The sequence below is a fragment of the Myxocyprinus asiaticus genome, chromosome 25, assembly GCF_019703515.2.
Source record: "Myxocyprinus asiaticus isolate MX2 ecotype Aquarium Trade chromosome 25, UBuf_Myxa_2, whole genome shotgun sequence".
Classification (NCBI taxonomy): Eukaryota; Metazoa; Chordata; class Actinopteri; order Cypriniformes; family Catostomidae; genus Myxocyprinus; species Myxocyprinus asiaticus.
In genome coordinates this window covers 29615879-29639464 of record NC_059368.1, presented here as the reverse complement: position 1 = coordinate 29639464, position 23586 = coordinate 29615879, and positions in this window count along the sequence as shown.

Genomic DNA, 23586 nt, shown 5'->3' with positions numbered 1-23586 from the left:
GAATTTGTGTTTGTTTTGTCAAACTCAAGAGGCGAGTTTGAGTGACTGTGTGTGTGTGTGCACCATGTGGCATATAGTGGCCTTGATTCTGTCTAGTCCAGTGGCAGATTTTATGGTCCAGTAGAAAATCTCTCACTCCCCTCTCTCTTTGTCATGACTTGTATGAACAAGCAGCAGAAAAACTACATAGTGTTTGACACTTCCATTGCAACTATGTTGTCCTCCTCAACTGTGTGTGTGTGTGTGTGTGTGTGTGTGTGTGTACACACATTCAACCTTGCATGATAACACAGGATTGTGTAATAATTCCCAGTAAATATCTTGATTTACATGGTAACATGGTAAGTGCTCTTTACAATAAGGCAGTATACATTAACATAGTTAATGCAATAGTCAACATGATATCAACAATACATTTGCTACATTTATTGAAGTAAAATTTCGGGTTCAGTACAAGTTAAGATCAATCAACAGCATTTGTGGCATGCTCTAATGTTGATTACCACAAAAATTCAATTTGACTCATCCGTCCTTTTCTTAAAAAAAGCAAAAAACTGATTTACAGTGATTCACTTACAATGGAAGTGAGTGAGGCCAATTTTAGGAGAGTTTAAAGGGATAGTTAACCCCAAAAAGATTATATCATAATTTTTTCACCCTCATGCCATCCCAGATGTGTATGACTTTATTTCTTCTGCTGAACCCAAACAAAAATTTTTAGAAGAATATTTCAGCTCTGTAGGTCCATACAATGCAATTGAATGGGTGCCAACATTTTGAAGCTCGAATATCCATATAAAGGGAGCATAAAAGTACTCCAGACGACTCCAGTGTAGGGATGTAACGGTATGATGGTATACCATGGTATTAAAAACAGACGGTTTCCATACCATTGACTTTTCCTTGATGGTATTGTGTGAAAAAAATTATATATATATATATATATATATATATATATATATATATATATATATATATACATTTTAAAAATCCCAAGTAAATTAATTATATTTCCATTTACTAATGGTTCATTTAATAATAAAAAATAAAAAACACATTAAAAAATGTTTTAATGAAAGATGAGAAAGTCGCGTTGAACACTTCATGTCACTCTGTCAGACCAATGGACAGCAGCACATGAGCGTTGAGAAACAAATGTCGACTCGGAGGAGCCTCTTTTTCCCCCACCGCTGTGTGGGAGTATTTCAGTTATTTAAAAGACACAAGAGGCAACATCAGTGTTGACGGACACCCTATTTGCAAAATGTGTGGGAGAAAAGGGTTGGCTCAGTTGAGAAACACTTCAAACATGAAGCAGCATCTCGGAGAGCACCATCCCACAGAATTTGTGGACATGAATGTAAACAAAAAACTCTGTGAACTGTCTGGTAATCAATTCAAAATATAGATACCCTTTTGTAGACTACATAAGCAGATGCAATACACGTTTACAAGACTAGTTACCCATTATTTGGAATTGGTTTATAAGCTTACGTTGCGTTTGTGCTTCTGCTTTCTAAGCGCTTATCTGTAACATTTTGAAAGACTAAGACAATGATGTATTTGCAAAATAATAAAACCCACAGAAAGTCACATTTACTGTGGTAAAACATAAATATATTACCTACAAATGTGACCTGATCCATCATTTTGGGTCATTTTGACCCCCAAACGCATTTTGAATGAACGAGAAAAGTCTCAGCCATCAATAACAGATTAAAAAATATACAGGTGCATCTCAATAAATTAGAATGTCGTGGAAAAGTTTATTTATTTCAGTAATTAAACTCAAATTGTGAAACTCGTGTATTAAATCAATTCAATGCACACAGACTGAAGTAGTTTAAGTCTTTGGTTCTTTTAATTGTGATGATTTTGGCTCACATTTAACAAAAACCCACCAATTCACTATCTCAAAAAATTAGAATACATCATAAGACCAATAAAAAAAAACATTTTTAGTGAATTGTTGGCCTTCTGGAAAGTATGTTCATTTACTGTATATGTACTCAATACTTGGTAGGGGCTCCTTTTACTTTAATTACTGCCTCAATTCGGCGTGGCATGGAGGTGATCAGTTTGTAGCACTGCTGAGGTGGTATGGAAGCCCAGGTTTCTTTGACAGTGGCCTTCAGCTCATCTGCATTTTTTGGTCTCTTGTTTCTCATTTTCCTCTTGACAATACCCCATAGATTCTCTATGGGGTTCAGGTCTGGTGAGTTTGCTGGCCAGTCAAGCACACCAACACCATGGTCATTTAACCAACTTTTGGTGCTTTTGGCAGTGTGGGCAGGTGCCAAATCCTGCTGGAAAATGAAATCAGCATCTTTAAAAAGCTGGTCAGCAGAAGGAAGCCTGAAGTGCTCCAAAATGTCTTGGTAAACGGGTGCAATGACTTTGCTTTTCAAAAAATACAATGGACCAACACCAGCAGATGACATTGCACCCCAAATCATCACAGACTGTGGAAACTTAACACTGGACTTCAAGCAACTTGGGCTATGAGCTTCTCCACCCTTCCTCCAGACTCTAGGACCTTGGTTTCCAAATGAAATACAAAACTTGCTCTCATCTGAAAAGAGGACTTTGGAACACTGGGCAACAGTCCAGTTCTTCTTCTCCTTAGCCCAGGTAAGACGCCTCTGACGTTGTCTGTGGTTCAGGAGTGGCTTAACAAGAGGAATACCACAACTGTAGCCAAATTCCTTGACACGTCTGTGTGTGGTGGCTCTTGATGCCTTGACCCCAGCCTCAGTCCATTCCTTGTGAAGTTCACCCAAATTCTTGAATCGATTTTGCTTGACAATCGTAAGGCTGCGGTTCTCTCGGTTGGTTGTGCATCTTTTTCTTCCACACTTTTTCCTTCCACTCAACTTTCTGTTAACATGCTTGGATACAGCACTCTGTGAACAGCCAGCTTCTTTGGCAATGAATGTTTGTGGCTTACCCTCCTTGTGAAGGGTGTCAATGATTGTCTTCTGGACAACTGTCAGATCAGCAGTCTTCCCCATGATTGTGTAGCCTAGTGAACCAAACTGAGAGACCATTTTGAAGGCTCAGGAAACCTTTGCAGGTGTTTTGAGTTGATTAGCTGATTGGCATGTCACCATATTCTAATTTTTTGAGATAGTGAATTGGTGGGTTTTTGTTAAATGTGAGCAAAAATCATCACAATTAAAAGAACCAAAGACTTAAACTACTTCAGTCTGTGTGCATTGAATTTATTTAATACACGAGTTTCACAATTTGAGTTGAATTACTGAAATAAATGAACTTTTCCATGACATTCTAATTTATTGAGATGCACCTGTATATAATTCACATATACAAATTAATGCACAAAAGTGATATTATATTTTACGGAAGCTCTGAACCGCAAGGTGAAAAAAATAAAATAAATAAAATAAAATAATATATAGTGTCTCAGTTGCTTCCTTAATTTTTTTTTCTCTCTTCTTAAAATAGTTTTTGTCTCTCTTCACAAAAATGCATGCGGTACCAACCTTGGCCACCAGGTGCCACTATCAGTAAACATGTAATCTTATGCTTTTAATGCTTTCTCTGTTGCTATATAGCTGAATAATACATTTATTATTTATTTAAGGGTTTGCAAACCTAAATCAAGACAAAATCAGGTTACATATGTTTGATATGGCATTCGTTGTTGTGTAACAACTGGAGTTATTTTTTTGTTTTAAATTGTTGGTCTTTCTAAACCATCTATGCCGTTTGCTCAGTGTTACATGGTGGAAGCGAAGGAATGTATTGAGGGAAACGGGAAACATGGGTAAATTATTATTATGTCTGTCCTTTTGAAGTAATCTAATTTCTAAACGAAAAGATCATTTATAAATTAAATCCTCGCGACTGAACGGGGATGTCATGTGCAGACTTTCATGGTGGAATTTAATTAGAATAATATATTTTAATATAACAAGCTGTCTATGCTTTTGAAACACACTGTCAACTGCAGAAGTGAAGAGTTCCAGAAGAAGAATGTCAAATAAATATCCAAATATTGTTGGTCTGTCTAAACATGAGCTAGACAGTTACGCCGATGTAAAATACTGATCCCAAACAAATTGGTGAGGGGTGAGGAATCACCTATAGTATCGCTCCCCGGGTTCCACCGGGGGGGGAGAATAGTAGGTTACACACACCTGTTTTGTATTAGCAGTATGGGCATGAAGTTATAAAAGTATAATGATTTCTGTTGTTAGGGGGGGTTTTGGTACTGCTCATTTTTTTGCTGGAGCTGCCGTGCCGTGCCGGGACGTGCCGTGCCGTGCCGTGCCGTGCCGTGCTGTGCTGTGCTGTGCTGTGCCGTGCCGGGACGTGGGCTGGCTGTTATTGTGAAAATGCTGTGAGTAAATTGGGAGGGGTTATTTGCGACTTCGAGGTAATCTTGAACTCGAGGTTTAGGCGGCCGCTGTTGATGTGTTCTACAAATGCTGTACCCCACGTCTGGTAGTGGGTTAGGAAGCCAGCAGTACATTTTGTTGTTGGGTTATTTGTTTTACATGCTTGTGGGTTTCTTTTCTCGGGGAGGCCTCATTGAATGTTATGTGTAATGTTATTTATTCGTCCCCCGGCATTTATTGTCATGAGCGTGTGTGTGAGTGGGGGTATGAGGGCAGGTTGTTTATCTCTCCATATGCATCTGTAATGTAATTGACGACGGCTATATATTTAGCTTGAGTGGTATTAACGGCATGTATTTACTAATCACTGATAGTGTGTATTAATTATGTGTGGTATTTAATTATGTAATCTGTGGATATTTATGTGTTAAAGCATTAAAAGCATAAGATTACATGTTTACTGGCACCTGGTGGCCAAGGATGGTACCGCATGCATTTTTTTGAAGAGAAAAAAAATACATTTTGAAGAGAGAGAGAGAGAAAAAAAAACATTTTTTTGAAGAGAGAAAAAATTTAAGACTTAGGCTCAGGAAGGAACTGAGACACTATTTTTTTTTTTCACTCTTATTTTTTTAAATTATTATTATTATTATTATTTTCACCGTGCGTTTCAGAGCTTCCGTAATACTTAACATTTTGTCAATATACTCCTCTCTTATTTATTGTTCTAGTCAAATAATTAACTACGGGCATTAGATGAGGTAAATGTAGCGCGTTAGATGACAAGCCGAATCCCCGCGGTTGAAACACAGATTTGCCATGCAGATTAAACATTTTAGTAATGTATACTGTATCTTTTAAAATCTCTGATATTTTCCATTTTGTGCCACTTGTAATAATGTACATACAATGATAGACCCGCGGGACCCGAGTGTTGCTTAGTGACGCTGCTTGAACGTGAGGCAAAAACAGTGACTGGTTGTCATGGCAAAGACTGTCAAAATAACATTTATTTTGTGAATTTCATGATTAAAAAAAAAAAAAAAATGAAAATAAAATGAAAATCTCATTTTGTTGGAGCAGGTCACAAATGTATCTTGTTTGGCTCAATTTGATTTCATAAACTTTTTAAAATTACATCCATTCATTACACTGCAAAAAATATTTTTCTCAAGATATATTAACTTGATATCATTTACACGATATATTTACACAATATTATATAATGTTGTGTTTTCAGGGTAATTTATCAAAATTCAACAAGGTTTATGCTTAAAACAATGCTCCCGCCTCAGCACAGATAACATAAATATACATACTTTTTTGCATCACAACCTACCCTGACTTGATATAGAGTATGAATCTGATTTGACATATATTTTTTACTTTTTTTAAACTTGTTTTATGATTATCTTATGTTTATGTTTATGTCATGTGATTAAGAAAGTGTTCTAAAGAAACAAAAAAATAAAATTAAAGAACTTATAACTAAAAAATGTTTCTGTGTGTTAATCAGATGTGTCAAACCTAAAATTAAAGGTTTAGAAGATAAGCACCATAATACTGTGATACCAAGGTATTTTTTGTGATGGTTTTCATACCATGAAAATTTCATACCGTTACATCCCTCCTCTAGTGTTTAAATCCACATCTTCTGAAGCGATGTGATAGATGTGGGTGAGAAACAGATCAATATTTAAGTCCTTTTTCCCCTCACTTTCACTTTCCCCTTCTGTTTTTGGTGATTCACAGTCTTCATGCATATCACCCCCTACTGGGCAGAAAAAATTACTTGAATATCGATATGTTTCTCATTCACACCTATCATATCATGTCTAAACACTGGAGTCATATGGATTATTTTATGCTGCCTTTATGTGGATATTAGAGCTTCAAAATGTTGGCACCCATTCACTTGCATTGTGAGGACCTACAGAGCTGAAATATTCTTCTAAAAATCATAATTTCTGTTCTGTAGAAGACAGAAAGTCATACACACCAGGGATGCCAGGAGGGTGAGTAAATCATGAGAGAATTTTCATTGTTGGTGAACTATCCCTTTAAAGGCAGAAATGTGATGCTCATCATTTTATAAAAGGATGTACATTCATTGTTCTGTTAAACCTGTATTATTTGAGCTGTAAAGTCGATTAAATAGTAATTTTTGCAGGATTACAGGGTTTCGAGTGTTACATTTACATGGCAACGAAGATGCACAATTTTCTATAAGTTTACACAGAAAAGGTTAGTAAGCATTATATATATATATATATATATATATATATATATATATATCTATATATATTATTTTTTATTTTTTTTATAAAATCAAAAGTATCAGTCAGTATCTGGTGTGGCCACCAGCTGCATTAAGTACTGCAGTGCATCCCCTCCTCATGGACTGCACCAGATTTGCCACTTCTTGCTGTGAGATGTTACCCCACTCTTCCACCAAGGCACTTGCAAGTTCCCGGACATTTCCAATCCAACAGGTCCCAGACGTGCTCAATGGGATTAAGATCGCAGGCCATGGCAGAACACTGACATTCCTGTCTTGCAGGAAATCACACACAGAACGAGCAGTATGGCTGGTGGCATTGTCATGCTGGAGGATCATGTCAGAATGAGCCTGCAGGAAGGGTACCACATGAGGGAGGAGGATGTCTTCCCTGTAACGCACAGTGTTGAGATTGCCTGCAATGACAACAAGCTCAGTCTGATGATGCTGTGACACACTGCCCCAGACCATGACGGACCCTCCACCTCCAAATCGATCCCACTCCAGAGTACAGGCCTCGGTGTAACGCTCATTCCTTCGACGATAAACGCGAGTCCGACCATCACCCCTGGTGAGACAAAACCGCGACTCGTCAGTGAAGAGCACTTTTTGGCAGTCCTGTCTGGTCCAGTGAAGGTGGGTTTGTGCCCATAGGTGACGTTGTTGCCGGTGATGTCTGGTAATGACCTGCCTTACAACAGGCCTACAAGCCCTCAGTCCAGATCTCTCAGCCTATTGCAGACAGTCTGAGCACTGATAGAGGGATTGTGCATTCCTGGTGTAATTTGGGCAGTTGTTGTTGCCATCCTGTACCTGTCCCGCAGGTGTGATATTCGGATGTACTGATCCTGTGCAGGTCTTTTTACACATGGTCTGCCACTGCAAGGACGATCAGCTGTCCTTCCTGACTCCCTGTAGCGCTGTCTTAGGCATCTCACAGTACGGATATTGAAATGTATTGCCCTGGCCACATCTGCAGTCCTCATGCCTCCATGCAGCATGCCTAAGGCACGTTCACGCAGATGAGCAGGGACCCTGGGCATCTTTCTTTTGGTGTTTTTCAGAGTCAGTAGAAAGGTCTCTTTAGTGTCCTAAGTTTTTATAACTGTGACCTTAATTGCCTACCGTCTGTAAGCTGTTAGTGTCTTAATGACCGTTCCACAGGTGCATGTTCATGAATTATTTATAGTTCGTTGAACAAGCATGGAAAACATTGTTTAAACCCTTTACAATAAAGATCTGTGAAGTTATTTGGATTTTTACAAAATTACCTTTAAAATACAGTGGCCTGAAAAAGGGATGTTTCTTTTTTATATTGTTTGCTTATATATTGTTTGTTATATATTGTTTGTCTTGTGGCTATACTTTTGAAACTCGCTTCACTGCACTGTAACCCAGGTTTTTGCTTTTTTTTTTTTTTTTGCTAAAGGATGGAAATTAATTAACGAGTCAAAATAAATTTTTTTGTGATAGTAAACATTATGCCGCAAATGCTATCCATTGTGCTTAACTTGTATTCAACTCGTAATATTCCTTTAATCTTAGTTAATGTTCATTTTTGCATATACTAATGCTTTTTTAACATTTAAATTTTTTTTACATTAATGCATTATAAATTCACATGAACTAACAATAAACAATAGTATATTTATAAAATAATATTAACCAAAATTATTATTAATCGTTGTTTCCATTATTGTTAGTTCTTGATAGCTTATCCATTGACTAATGTTAACATTCAGAGCCATATTGTAAAGCCCTACCATTTACATTTGCTTTTCAAATGTACAGCAGAAGGCGCATTTCTGTATAAGTAATTGAATGTGCGTTCACAGACTGACACTGTGGCTTAAAATGTAGTTTTAGTAACAGTGTTTATATGTGCGAGATGGGAATGTAGGGGGTGGAGGGTTAAATCTGTGTTTGTAAATGCTAAATGTTTTGAGGTGTGTGTAACTGATAGATGTTGGTGTGTGCGCATTTGGTCTCCTGGAGAGGCTGCGGCTCATTAGTTTCAGAGGCGATGAGAGAGGTCTGCTCCAAAAATAACACACCATTTCCTGTCCATTAAACCACAATTTCACACCAATCTGAGCTTAACGACGTACACACACACATGCACAATAAATATCTCCCCTGACATACGCTTAGCCTCTAAAATCCTTTGAGACCCACAACATCAATCCTACACACACGTACACGCGCAGTCCCATTAAATATCGATTTTAAACCAATATGAGCGTCTCCCTAGTCTGGGCTTGTCAGAGGATGGGGATGGAGAGGAGGGAGTAGGGAGGAGGACAGGGATGGAGCATTGGAGAAGAGGAAGCAGGCAGGAGAACTGTATGGTGTGAAATGAATCTAGTTAATTTTCTTCATGAAAATTTCATTTTACATTTCCTTGCACTTTTATTTTCCTCTTTTTGCCTGTGTGAATTCTCAATAGTGTATATAGTGGTTTTATTCTATGGTTCTGTGTTCTATGGTTCTAGTAAATTTGTGTTGTCCCTACTTCCTTCCTGGATAACTTTTGTGAGAACAGTTAACTTAAACAAGCTCAGGCTGGTTTTAGCAATTATTTATTTATTTATTTATTTATTTTTTTGGTCAACTGGGGTGGTAATTTTCAGACTGATAATACTGTGAATGCAGCAACAGTAGGTCAAGTGCTCTGCCGCTGAAATCGGTCCGTCCTTACTGAAATGCAAATCACTGGCCCCCAGTGGCCGAAGTGCTGAACCTATGGGCACACGCAAGCTTCAGTTTGTTGGTGAAATGTCCATAGAGTGGTGCCAAATGCGAGTTGTATTTTTAGTTATAAATTATATATTACAGTCAACAGGAATGCATATTTTATGAACTCTACCCTCAAACCCCAACCCTAAACCTAACAGTCAGTGGAGTAATACATTTATTTAAGAGCAAAAGTGCAACCTCACAAATGGCACTCACAATTGTTTTTGTAAAAGCGATTTATTCTTGGTACCCACAGGACCAGAACCTGTGTCTCAGATATTGCTCACACAATGTGGTATCAGTAGCGCTAGAGGGAAAGTTGATCATCTTTTAATTGATTCAAAAATGTCTGATGGGGGATGGCGCTTGTGAACTTTCGGAAACAACATGTCGATTTACGGTGTGATCCTGTTGCAATTTCGCACACAATAACTGCTTCATCCAACTACAGCCATTGGCTGATTGCAGAGGTTCCTGCTCAAGCATGACCTAGTTTTCAGATTCTTCAAAGAAGTGGTGCTAATAGACTATAGTCAGGGTAGACACCATATTTAATTTTTCGTGACTGAAAACAAGGCTGTGAGGCATAAACATTCAATACGTTCATGGGGGATGTATTGGCTAAATGTTCTAGATCACATCTAATCACAACCCATGTTTTCTGAAGTTTCTTGTCCGCAAATTTTTTGTTTGTTTGACATTATATATTTTTACAGACTGATCTCACAGTGAAATCGGAAACAGTAGGTTGACTTTTCATTAGCTAAAATTAGTCTGTGCTAACCGAAATGCGGAAATGAGCTCATGTGAGCTCCATTTTCTGGGTGTATTGTCGTGAGTTGTGAGTGTTGAGTTGTGAAAAGAGTCGTTTTCAGTACTGCAAGCTGTAATACAGTGAGGAGGAATGCATATTTTATAAGCTGCACCCCCCAACCCAAATCTAAACATAGCCATCAGTGGAGTAAAAATTTAATTTTAGAGGGAAAAATGCCACCTCTGAATTGTGCACATCACTGATTATGTGAACACGTTTATTTCCTGGTTTTAACATGAGATCTGAACCCAGGTCTCCTATGTTACTGACATAACACACTTCTGGTCATGCCACAGGGGAAGGTAAACACACTGGAGCGGATGCAGAAATGTCTGATAGGATATGGTGCTTGTCGGCATAGTGAGGCCAGTCCTAGGGTACTGGAATCCTCGGAAACAGCATGCTAACTTCCCGTGTGATCATGTTGGTTTTTAATGTTGTGTCGGCTGAACAGTCGATACCTAAGCATTCAACAGTACAACCCATTAAACAGACTGTACATCTATTCCTCAATGCCTTGCTTTCATTTGTAAAAAAATAAATATGGCATCTACTCTGACTAAGGTCTATGGCAACAAGGAACAACATCAACATCATGGCAAAAATAGATTGAACATCAACATCATGGCATAAATAGATTGGACCTCCTGGAAACTGTTTATCAGTACTACAGCTATAAAACCTTGCTTCCTGCTGACAACCAGATGCTCTTTGTCACAGAGGATGTCATCCTTGGCTGGGTGCTGAAGGGGTGTGCAACCCAACTGACCAATGTCCTCCTAGATCTTTAACATTTCACTGCTCTTGGCTATTTAATAAATCAGAGCTGTCACCATCATCAATGTGCCCTAGGAGTCGCATGTCCCCAATGGGTTCTTTATTGTGGTGTCCTAACAAACCTAATTTGGTGGTTTTGTTAACTGACCCTCATGCTACATAAGACAATAGGCAGTGCAAAAGGCCACAGGGTACCCTTCTCATGGTATTTTTTTTTTTTTCATATTTATTTAATGACTTTATTCATTCTACTTGACCTGAAGATGTGGATCAAGAATGTGGCCAATCAATGTCTAAAATGTCCTCCACAATCATTGCCAGTGAAGTGCGTACCCTGATTTCAGTGCATGTGATAAATCGAGAGGTTGTAGGAAATAAAGAGTCTGAGGGCTTATGGGTTTTTCTGAGTATATAATTGTTTAAATAAGCAGCAGCGGGCTGCTGATAAGTCTGAGGAGTGTCTGTCACACTTGCAACAGCTGCTCAAAGGAGTGAAGCCTATGGAAATCTGGTGCATACTGTATCTTTTAAATGCCAAATAGGGCAAACAGGTTTATGAGTTTCCACCTATAGCTGTCTTCTGCTACCACCTTTCACAGCATCCTCAAAAGTGTCTGGTCAGACCTCTCTGTAAGTCTCTATCAATGGAATGTGTAATGGAAGTACACAAAGGTTTTGCATGCAGAACCTGCACTGTTCTGCCATTATTAAGGATCCCCTGGTGAACTGGAGTTTTTTGCAATATTTTTAGAAGCTACTTTCTGGAGAGGAATTGATTCTGGATAGGGGGTAGCATAATTAAGGAACCAGGGTATACAAGATATTCATGACCCTGGGTAGACTTTCCGCCCTACATAGACTCATCCCAATATGCTGGAAGGGCATCTCAGTGATGAGTAGAGGGACCAAGGTTGGTGGCACTCTTCACAGTACTGGCAGAACTGTCTTATCTAAAGGCTAATTTATACTTACTGGGTGAACAGGCTTAGTTTGCCTTAAATTATGCTGAAATGCACTGACGTTTTTGTTCTGCTAAGGTGTTCGTTTGGTGATATTTCTCCTATTTGCTCATATCCCTGAAATCCTTGGCCTAGGAAGTCGAAGAAGCTTGATGATTGGGTAAAACTAATCATGGGTGTGGTTTGGACGCAACATTCTTTATTTGCAATCGCATGTGCCAGCTGACCAGATTGTTGCATGCAAGGTTTTCTATCTCAGCATTATCCATCTCAATGGATAACTTTGAAGCCTGTCTCTCTGAGGTTGTTTAAAAGTGCACTTTTTTTAAGATGCTAACTAATTTTAAAATGACTCTTTGAGGTGTCTTGTGAAGGGGTGGAAGTGTGTCAACGCCATCAATATATGGATCTTAATTTTGGGAACCACCTAAAACTCTTACCATACTTGAACACCACTAAAAGTAATAGGCCATTTTAATTTTAATTTTTGAAGTATAAAATCGTGCCCTTGTACCAGTCTGACAGAATGCTGTGTTGTTCAAAGTGATCTACAAATTATTATTACTTTTTCAAATTTTAAAGTAGAGTCAAGTGTCAAAACTGATATCAGTTGTCCGGTGTGCTCATTAACTCAAAAAGTCTTTAATCTTTTAAAGTACATTTGAGATTTTTAATGATGTTATATTAATATTAATAAGATTCCCATTTCCTGGCCGGCTTGTTTTATTTATAGGGATTTCACAGGCAGTGTGGATAGATCAAGTTTCTAACTCATAGGATTTGCTTCTAAAAAAATTTGCTGTATCGTGAATAAACAAATGGGCATAAATGGAATAGATTCAGAATAATTGGAATTCTGGGCACTGGCTGTTTCACTGAAATGGATGTTGTTTGGATTTCACCAAAGGCAGTCTGGTGCATGTGGCTTCGGTATAATAGCAGGAAGGAGTCTCAACACTTAACTGTGTGGCTCTCTGCTAGGGGTTGGTGAAACAAACAGCCTTACAGCTTTTCTCAACCAACAAAATTCTCAGTTACCCTTTTTCACTGATGCCATTCTGTTGGATTGTGGTACTCGCCACCTTAAAGGAATGTTCTGAGTTCAATACAAGTTAAGCTCAGTGGACAGCATTTGTGGCTTATTGTTGATTACTACAAATAATGATTTCAACTGGTCCCTTGTTTATTTAAAAAAAAAAAAAAAAAGAAGAAGCAAAAATTGCAGTTACAGTAACGCATTTACAATGGAAGTGAATGGGGCCAGTGCATAAAAATTAATATACACACTATTTCAAAAGTTTAGGCACTGAACCTTAACATTATACGTGTTAACATGATTTTAGTATGACAAAATCAGGGATTTATCAGCATTACAGTGGCTGTGTCTTGTTTGGAAGGCTGCGTCCTCCAGAGGTCGCATTTCTAGGCCGCATACCTCATCGAGAATGTCTCGTTTCATAAAAGTGAGTAGGACATTTCGAACGCAGCCTTCGAATGCATCCTTCTTTCATGGGAATTTGGAGGATGCATATGTATCCTTCATGGGCACTCACAACCCACAATTCTTTGCTTCAACGGAAATGTCTAAAAAAAATAACGCCAATTTGCCCGTAAATATGATGTTCAAACACAAGTAATGTTAATTCCCAAGTTGAAGTATCTCAGTAGATGGGTGCAGAGTATATAATATGTATTATTATATTAATATATAATTAAAATAAAGTATTAGACTAAAAGTACACCTGTAAAATCTATTTTCTTTTCTCTTAACATCATTATAACTCTCTTAAAATGTACCTCATACATTCCCTTCTAAAGGGACTTTGTTCCCTTCTCACTCGAAGTGCTCGTGCTTGTTAAAGAGTGGCGTGCTATCATAGCAACCATGTTATGTTACGTTTCCGTTCATCCTACGAAGGCCGTCTTGTTTAAACAAGACTTGTTTAAAGGAGGACGCTTGGTAAACTAAAGGCTTTAAAGGACGCGTCCTACCTAGCACACAGCCTTCGAAACGAGACACAGCCAGTGTTTACCATATAACAGGGCTTACCGGTGTAACATTGTAATGACAGCAAATTTCTACTATTGGATAGAACTGTACACAGAATGTTAGTAAACAATTTTATCACACTAAAATCATGCTAACACCTATAATGTTTATGTCTTGTGGCTATACTTTAATTTTGACTTTTAAACTAGTAATTTTTTTTGTTTTTGAATGTTTATGGACTGGCCCCATTCACTTTAATTGTAAGTGCCTTATGGTAAACACAACTTGATTGGTAACCAAACATTGTGCCACAAATGCTGTTGATTGATCTTAACTTATATTGAACCCAGAGCATTCCTTTAAAGTTCCTTTAAAGCATACAAAAGCAGTACAAATAAAGCATCACAAAATGTTGTCAATAATCAATATTGAATATTATGGTAGCACTTAAAGTCACTTGACTGGCCAAAGAATTTTTCACATGACTGAGGCAATGACAATCCATAGTCCTTTCACAAACTACTGTATAATCCTGCACAGTCATGAGAGGGAAGTTAGGTAATGATTGAAGAGATGAATTAGAGAAAGCATGGATGGGTAAGGGAAAGGGCAGGTGGTGAGTGGGAGAGAGCATGGGACTGAGATAAAACGTTGCAGACTGAATAAGGCTCACAGTGACTGTAGGGGAGGGGCAGATTCTAGTAAACACAAGGTCAAGCTGTTTGCCAGTTTTGTGTGTAGCAGGAGAGAAAATCATGAAGGTGTTGAAGCAAACTGGAGAATTGAGCAGTTTGTGTTTGAATTATAAAATGGACAAGTGAATAGTGTGTTTGTGTGTGTGTGTGTGTGTGCATGTGTGCACTTGTGCATGTGAAAGAGAGCCTGAATATTGCTCGTCTTGTTCTCTACTTAGACAATGAGTCTGATCTCACTACTTCTGACACGGTTATATAAAATAAATAATCTGTTCAGTCAGACAGTCAAATCGCATATTTTGTTGAGCTGATAGCATAAGCTAATATGCGCAAAGGCTTGAAAAAACTCCCAGATATTTTTAGCCTAGAATGATCAAAATGTGTCCTGATCTTAGTGTGGGGGAGAAAAAAAAGGCAACAGGCTTAGCAAACTGATAGAAAATCCCAACCCACTGGCAACACTTCCAAAGTGTCATGGATGTAGCATCGCCTTATATTACATTTAAGTTCACAGCAGGCACAGTCTTACAAAAGTGATTTACAAGAAAATGCACGTCACATGTGTGGCAAATACTATAACATGTTTTGAAGCACTATTTGGATGGGATTAGTCTTTTTTCGAACAATAAATTTAGCTTTAGTTACCTTATTCAACAAAGAAAATGGGTGGATAAGTGTTGGGGAAAAAATGCAGTACTGTAATCACAGACAGTCCAATCCGGATGGGTTTAGATTTCTCAGAAGTGCCCTGAGTTAGCCAAAAAAACAAAAAAAAAAAAACAATTGTAGGTTCTTTGCTCTATAATTTTTTTACTGAGGTTGTTTGAGGAAAAACACAGACATGTTCAGTTTGGACAGGATTAAAATCACAAACTACATATGTGAAACACGATTTATCCTAACCTACTCAGGGAAATGCAGAATAAATTACACCAACTCTCTGTTCCCATGTCTATCTGTCAGTGGATTACCAGCTTACTGACAGACAGGCAGCAGCTTGTGAGACAGGGGAAACTCACTTCCAGCACCTGTACAATCAGCACTGATGCCCCCCAGGGATGTGTGCTCTCCCCACTCCCTCTACACCAATGACTGCATCGCCAAGGACCCCTCTGTCAAGCTCCTGAAGTTTGCAGATGACACCACTGTCATCGGCCTCATCCGAGATGACGATGAGTCTGCATACAGAAGGGAGGTTGAACAGCTGGCTGTCTGGTGCAGTCAAAACAACCTGGAGCTGAACACGCTCAAAATGGTGGAGATCATTGTGGACATTGTGAACACCCCAACATTGACCCCCCTCACCATTCTAAACAGCACTGTGGCAGCAGTGGATTCAGTCAGGTTCCTGGGCACTACCATCTCACAGGACCTGAAGTGGGAGACCCACATAGACTCCATTGTGAAAAGGCCCAGCAGATGTTGTACTTCCTTCACCAGCTGAGGAAATTCAACCTGCCACAGGTGCTGCTGATACAGTTCTACTCAGCAGTCATTGAGTCTGTCCTCTGCACTTCAATAACTGTCTGGTTTGGTTCAGATATGAAATCGGATATCAGAAGACTACAAAGGACAGTTCGGACTGCTGAGAGGATTATTGGTAGCCCCCTGCCCCTCCTTCAAGAACTATACACTTCCAGAGTGAGGAAAAAGGCTGGAAAAATCACTCTGGACCCCACTCACCCTGCCCACTACCTTTTTGAACTGTTGCCTTCTGGCCGACGCTTCAGAGCTCTGAGCACCAGAACCGTCAGGCACAGGAGCAGTTTTTTCCCTCAGGCTATCCATCTCATGAACAGTTAAATTGCCCCATTGAGCAATAACTATGTGCAATACACAGTTTAGTCTTTTTTATATTTATCCAACACATCCAACCTCTTCTGCCATTTCATTCCTCTGAAAAAACAAAACAAACAAAAAAAAAAACATTTGCACTGTACATAACAGATAACAGATTGTAGTAGATTTGCACTACCTATGTGTATGTGTGTATGTATGTATGTATGTTTGTAATTAGTTTTTATTTTTTTATTATTATCTATGTCTTGCTGCTGTTTTTGTATTGTATTTGTTTTGTTGTACACTGGAAGCTCCTGTCACCAAGACAAATTCCTTGTATGTGTAAGCATACTTGGCAATAAAGCTGATTCTGAAAATTATTCATAGGGTTTAAAGCCCTATTCGGATGGGATTAGTTTTCTAGATTACATTTGAGTTACAATTATTATCACCTGACGTCTGTGATTTCATGTACTGATTCAGACGGGACTAAGATCTCTGTGTTTGTTACAGATGTGAGAGTGTCTGTTTTCTAGATGTGGGTGTTACAGAAGGTTGAACACATTGAAATAATTTAGGTGATAAAATTAACATATCTTTTAACCTTGACATGTTTAAGTTTAAAATTATTTATCATTTAAAAAATAAATTCTAAATAACTAATTATTTAATTTATTGATTTCATTTTAATTTATTAATTATACATTATAAATAACTTATTTTAAAAATACTATTAAAATAAACTTCACATGAGTTTATAGAAGTGGCTGCTTATAATAAACCCACTGAAATAAACAAGATGCATCTATGAATTCTATAATTATAACATTACGTAATTGAGTGGAGAAATTATAATGATTATCTTACCTGACACTGATATTACAGTGGCCAGTCTGTGCAGTTTCCGCAATTTGGCTCTCCTTTGTACTGTAATTTTATTTTCGTATTTTAACGTCAGATGAAAAAAATCTACGGGCCAGGTGCGCAGCAGGCGTTCTAGACGGTAGTTCGAGTAAGTCAAAATACATGAGGAGAAGCGTTGTGAAAATTCAGTAATCAGCAATCACAGACATTCGCATTCGGACGGGATTAGATTTCTCAGAGGACCATTGAGTTAGCCGAAAAACAGTAGGTAATTTGCTCTGGAATTTTTAAAGAGGTTGTGTGAGAAAAACACAGACTTGTCTAATTCGGACGGAATTAAAATCACGAAGTACTTCTTTGAAACACAAATTTCTCTGATCTCCTCAGGGAAAACTAGTCCCATCCGAATAGGGTTTAGGATTACTATTATGGTTAGGCCATGAAAACCAAGGAGAATTTATAATGGTTGTTTTAACACTTCACAGTAAGCTTGTGTGCGTTAACATAAGTTAATATGCAATAATTAAAAGGAACTAACAATGAATAATATTTTAAAGGCATTTATTAATCTTGGTTAATATTCATTTTTAAATATACTCATACATTTTTTACACTAAAGCTTGTATGCGTCAACATTATTTATTACACGGCTCTCTGGAATACTCGTTTCTGATTGGTCAATGGTGCCATCCAACGGTCCAATATTGTTCTGTAACAACCGCACATCCATGTATCAGACCACTCATCCGGGTACCGCGAGCCGTCTCACCTGCTTCTCGGATCACTGTGCAATCTCTACAAGTAAGCTAATAAAATAATTTCAACTCAAAATCAATGTTTCATGTGCATTTATTTATTTATTTGGCACGTAGTCTTGTAATAGGCTGAATAATGAACAGTCAGATGGTCATTTTCATTAAATAAACACCAACAGAACAAACAACGAACAATAGTATTTTGACAAATTAACATTAACCAAGATAAATAAATGCTGTAAAAACATATTGTTCATTGCTTGTTTATGATACCTAATGCATTAACTAATTTTAGCAAATAGAACCTTAATGTAAGCTGTTACCATGCTTACCTTTTTATACTGTATATTGAAACAGAGTTTTTTTTTTCACCTGCGTCGTGAAACTCCAAGCTCTGTCTTTTATCAATTCTGCTTTTAGAACTTCCCTTAGATTTTCTTCTCCTTTTAAAATGCTTTAGCTCAGAGGATACAGGTCATAAGGTCAAGGCTCCTTTAAAGGTCACCTTGATCCTGCTTTGATGTAACAGCTTGTGTCTCTAAGCATCAAGTGAAAGCACACACAAAATTATCGATGGCTCTTTAAGAAATGTTCCACGGAGCGGCACCTAAAATGACCCTCGTTTCTTATTGAATTCAGGTGGTGTGCACTGCGTCTGCGTTTAGAAGAGGTGACACATTGCTCCATACACTTGTATTACACACACACACACCATGTATGTCTGTATTGTGTTTCACAGGGCAGATTAAGAGATTTATAAATAGAGGAAAATGCTTTGCTTAGAGACTCAAATCTCAGAGCCATGCACGGATTACTGCATCTCTGTGGGATTTTAACACAAAACCCAAGCTGACACACACACACCCTCAAGCTCTGTACAAACAGAAGCGTTGCATATTCAGTTATTCTGACACTCCAGACATACCAAAAACCAATTCCACATCTTCAGAGTACAGATCTCCCTTGCTGACTGTCTTAATCTCTCTCTCTCTCTAGCTCTTACTTCCTCTGATCATTCTAATCACTAGTTCCTTACTGATGTCCTTTCTCTCTATCTATTTCTCTCCAGTGTCTTTCCAGCAATTCCTTCATAGCCAGGTCCATATACTGTACATCCCCCCATTCTCTTTCTTCCCCATTCTTCCCACCTGTCTCCTCTACATTATTATGCCCTTTCTTCATTGGCCTGGATGAGGCTGGTGCTGCTGGTTGGCCGAACTGTTGGACCATCATTCGGCTTGCAGCTAACATTTAGCTAATTATGCTAATACCCCTTCATCAGATCAGAGAAGCCCTGCCAGGCACAAAGCACTGCAGGGAATGTCACAATGCCGCTGTACAGTAAATACTGCTTATAGCATAGCGCTGAGGAAAAGAAAGTGCAAGGAAGCTTTCACACTAGAACTTTTGATGTGGACCTGAGTCTGTTTGATAGCAGAGTCCAGCTTGATTGGTTGGTGTGAAAGCATTTTTTCAAACACCTGAGTCTGCATAAAAAGGTAGTCTGGGTTTGTACGGTTCCAGTGTTGGGGGAGCCACTTTGAAACGGTTTAGGTGACCGTGTTTGTTTACTCTGCCGAGTTTGCAGATGCTTACAAAAAAAATCTAGAGTTTTGCAAATGCAAATGAGCTTGCAGTTTGCCACAAATGTTTGGCAGATGTTTGCAGCTCTTCACCGGTAGTGGTGAACCTGCAGCAAACCTTTGGCAACAATGAAGAGTTTGCAGCAAAGCTCATTTGCATGTGAAAATAATCATTGCCAAATTTGCGAAATGTTTGCTGCAAATTTGCCAGAACTCTTTATTTTAATTTTTTTATGGGAATTGTAGCATTTTGTGGCACTACAGTGCTCCTCGTTGAAAAATGTAGCTTATGAAGAAGCTACATTATTTTAAATATAGCTGAACAGGAGTTAAATAGGATACCATAGCTTATGAGAGTGTTGGCGGATTCGAGTTTAATAAAACAACACGTACCATCAAGATCTACACTGGAGAAGTTGGTGATGACTCATTCGACAATCCTCCTTTGTTTTTCATGTAAAAGGATTGGTGTTATTTCTATAATTACATCTGAAAGACTTTGACGGCCGTCCGTGACACACCTCTGTCCATTATCGTATAGAATGGCGTGACCCCAAATGTCTGATTCAGAATGGTCGGTGATTTTATGAACAAGAAGTCAGACAGCTATGTCTCCATAGGCACTTCGGGGTTAATACAGAAGATTCTTCTGATGACGACTTTTCCTCAAGAGACAGTGACACAGATTCGGGTTATAATACAGACTAAACAGACTGAAGACGATGAAAGCATGTTGATAATTTTGGACATGGTCAGGTTGTGTGAGGTGTCCGATACAAATTAAATTTTTACTGGTCCGATGTACCAATGTTAAATAAGCATTAATAATAATAATTTGCAATAATAGACCAAGTGTTTTTAAAATAAGGAAAACAGTTGTTTTAGTGACTAATGAATTTCAATAAACAAAAAGTAAAGTAATTGTGAATGTACTCACCTGTTTTGAGCGAGATGTACAATACGTTTAAAATGTTAAAGAGGATTAAATGGTTTACTCTGGTTGTTTATATTAGTAATTTTAATTTAATTGTAATTGAGTATTCAAATAAAAAGTCTCCAAATTCTCTCTTTGTTTGTATCTCTCTCTCTCTCTCTCTCTCTCTCTCTCTCTCTCTCTCTCTTTCTCTTTCCCTCAATAGCACATCTTTTAGAGGCCTAGTAACTCTTTAACTTGAGTCACCACTTCACAGGACATCCTCATCCTGCTTCACACATAACCTCAACAGAACCTTCTGGTCTTAAAACTTTAAGGTTGACCAACCTATACATGTTTGACCTAATGTGGATTAATTTAACATTACACTATTTCTTGACATTATGAGTTAAACACACATTTTTTTTTTTTTTTCTCATTTTACCTCCATTATACAGCATCAAGAAAGGTGTTACAAAAGTAAGATTTAAACACGTTTAATTGTGTTAAGCACAAAGTGAATGTTAAAACAATTGCACTTGCAACGATTATTTAACAAACCCACCACGAGTCAACTTGTGGTCATTTGGTTATATCAATGGTGTAGTGACACCGCTATTATTTCTAATGTACTATATGTACTACTTAAATTAAAATATATACAAATGTTAGTGTATTTTGACATGCCTACAAGATAATGAAAACAAGGCTTTACTAAAAGCATAAGGTCCGGTAACTCACCCCTAACACAAACCATGATTAACTAGGCAGATTCTCCCAATGTCAGGCATCACTGACATGTTTAAACTAACAAGGAATGCAATGGAAATACGTCTATGACTATATTGTATATCCTTGTTGAGATGTATCTTGCTTTTATAAGTTGATTTCAGTCAGTTAAGTTCCGCTCATTTATAAATTGTAAATATATGTTTAAAGATCTTTTAACCGTGTTTTCAAAGAGTTAACAAATCATTCATGTTTAAGACATTTAATCCCATACAGTATGTTTTCAAAACCAGTAAAACTAAAGACACAGATTATCATTCCAGATAGACATGGTTACTTTTCCATATTTCGGCTGATAAATACAATCATGTTAACATAAAACTTGAAATAAAAGAATTTGTTATAGTACCAGCTGATATTTTGTCTGTAAGACAACAAACTTTAGTTAAATTCACTCACCTTCAGTTTCAAAAACCTCTAAGAAGAACTGAAATGTAAATGTCTGAACTCCAATAGAATTTAAAATGTGTGATATTATTCAATTATTATAATTCTAAATTTACCATACTTGTAACTAGAACAAAATAACAATAGATACACACTATGAAAACAGATCAAAAGAAAGATATCTGTAAAATTCATACAGAGTTGCAAGGTATGTTGTGCGAAACAAACCACATCTATCTTTAACAACAATCCATGGCTCTGTCATCAGAATGATTTTTTTTTTTTTTTATTGTCTATTTAAACAATATTGTTTTAGCTTTTGTTGCATATCTTGCAATAAAATGTATTTTTGTATTTAATGAATGGTGCGTCTTAAATATGTAAGCATTTGAACAAGGATCATTGAAATACATTAACAATGAAACATGATGACTTGTATGACTTGTCACTTTTTGGTCATTGCATACAAAATATAACTACTTTTACATTTGTCTGTAACATTTACACACAAATATGTATTCAGACTTGTGCTGTAAAAAGTGGTAACCTGCAATTATTACCTTAACCCTCATGTTGTGTTCCGGTCATTCTGACCTGAAGAGGAGTTTCCTAAAAAAGCTAGTTAATGTTATCCTATTGCACTAAAACTTACTGACTTTGCTCACACAGGGTATCACAACTTCCCAAATTTTTATTTAATAATTTTTTTTTTTTTTCCCCCCACTTTGTTACACTTCTGGTGTTCCCGGTCAAAAATGACCAGCCTATAAAAATTGCTTATAAATATCTCATTATGCTATATTATCACAAAATATTGGATTAGATCTTTTTTGCCAATTTGTTTTCTTTCAATTAGCACAGGCTTTGTATTTCTTTTTGGAACTTATTGATTGTAGGCCTCACTGACCTGAGCTTATGCACAGGATAATTTTGGCAATGTTAAATAAAATATGAAAACATTCTGTACTATATATCACACTAGTGTGCTTTAATGTTTAACCAGGAAGTTTATTTTGAAATGCTTTTATTTTGTAAAAAATTTGCTCAAAGTCACACTTGTGGTGTTCACGGTCAAAAATGACTGGCCATTGAAAATGACTGGGGGAGATTAAAATAAGAGAAAAATTGAGTGTTCAGGAGCATGTTCATCATGTTCCTGTTCACATACACTACCGATCAAAAGTTTTGAAACACTTTACTGAAATGTTTCTCATGATCTTAAAAATCTTTTGATTTGTTGGCATATGCTTAAATGTTTGAAATTAGTTTTGTAGACAAAAATATAATTGTGCCACCATATTAATTTATTTCATTATTAGTCTAAAATGTAATTTAAAAAAAAAAGTTTTTGAAATTGATGACTTGGACCAAATAATAAGGGCCTAACATAGATGGGAACTCTTTCAATACTGTTTAAAAAGCATCCCAGTGTGATACTTCAAGAAGTTGGTCAAGATGGCGCCGAGTATGGCTGCTGCGTTGCGAGCTCCGACACAACATAGCAATGTTTTGTTTGTTTTGTTCACAATTCTTATGTTTTTTTGTCTTGGATGTTGTCTGCCTTATTGTCTACGACAGACAAACACTTTTGGACATTGGTTCTGCAATTGCACACCGAAAACCGGACTTCCAATTCCTCAATGCCGACCTGCTGTTTACAAACACGCCAGCGGAGCCCTTTGTCTGGGCAGCACGGCCGCGGAAACGCAGGAGGAAAAGGGGAAACAGAGCTGGCGTTCTCATCAGAGTAAGACGCCGTGCAAATCGACCCCCGCTACCCACTATTCTACTGGCAAATGTTCAGTCTCTGGACAACAAGCTCTGTGAGCTGAGAGCGCGGATCTCTTTCCAACGAGAGACGAGGGACTGCTGCATTATCCGCCTTACAGAAACTTGGATGTCTGCA